Consider the following 972-nt stretch of genomic DNA (forward strand, 5'->3'; position numbering starts at 1 on the left):
AAAGAAATATAAATACGACAGGACCACTGATCTCTAAAAATGACTGTTATAGATCACTGATTTGAATCTGTGTACATGTAGCCCATATTAATTTAATTTTCATTTTAGACTCAGTTTATGTCATTTGATATACATAAGTGCTATATAAGTGTCATGATCAGCAATATTTTAATTGCTTCATTATGAACGAGTTTAATCTTGACATCATTATGAAGGTCTTATACTATAGACTTGTATTCTTACTAATCCACCTCATTGGAGCGCTCATGAGCCTCTTCTCCCTCCTGTTTCACCTGTAAAATATGCAAAATAACATTCAGGTAAATACAAAACATACAATAAACACTCAACATTACTCATGTGTACATGCATGTTTCTATTAATGCTGCATTATTTCATTTGAAGGTCTAACCCTCTTTCACCTGTATGCATTAGTAATCATTTTTAAAAAGTAATATATAACAGCATAATAACTTTAGATTTGTTAAAGCAGTGCTATTTGTAGCTGTAAGTTTGGCATTGTTTGTATTAATTGCTTGCTGTTTAGCAACATCTGACCAAAATTAAAATTACCATCATACATATTAATTTATAACATTACTAAAGTGAGAACCTTCTGAGGATTCCTCATCTGACGGTGACTTTCCTTATTCTGTTGATTTCTCAGGATCCTCCTGAGCTTTAGACCAAGGTAACCATCCACTAATGTAGTTTACACCAGCCCTCCAGAGCGAATGTTCTTTCTCCAGACTGTAAGGAGGAACCAGAAGAGAACAACAGTGTTGAGTAGAACAAGTTGAAAATTTGTTACTATACTTTAATTAGTACAAAGTAGACTGTAACAAAAATATATTTTTTAAATATAATACATTTAAAACATTATGTTTGTCTGTTGGTGTTAGCATGACTGCGACAGAAGGATGTTTACTCACCTCAGGTTACAGTTTGAGTCTCGTAGCACATCACTGAGCT

At 32.9% G+C, this 972-nt stretch overlaps 1 long non-coding RNA gene across 1 annotated transcript; it reads right to left on the bottom strand.

Moving 5' to 3' along the window:
- Window positions 1–159: 159 nt before the first annotated feature.
- Window positions 160–961, bottom strand: LOC107712826 (uncharacterized). The gene is made up of 3 exons (XR_001636834.1): window positions 933–961; window positions 614–750; window positions 160–293 (listed from the first exon to the last, which is right to left on the bottom strand). It is a non-coding gene; the product is annotated as an uncharacterized LOC107712826 (long non-coding RNA).
- Window positions 962–972: the final 11 nt, after the last annotated feature.

The sequence above is a fragment of the Sinocyclocheilus rhinocerous genome, unplaced genomic scaffold, assembly GCF_001515625.1.
Source record: "Sinocyclocheilus rhinocerous isolate Xijiao unplaced genomic scaffold, SAMN03320098_v1.1 scaffold46131, whole genome shotgun sequence".
Taxonomy (NCBI): Eukaryota; Metazoa; Chordata; class Actinopteri; order Cypriniformes; family Cyprinidae; genus Sinocyclocheilus; species Sinocyclocheilus rhinocerous.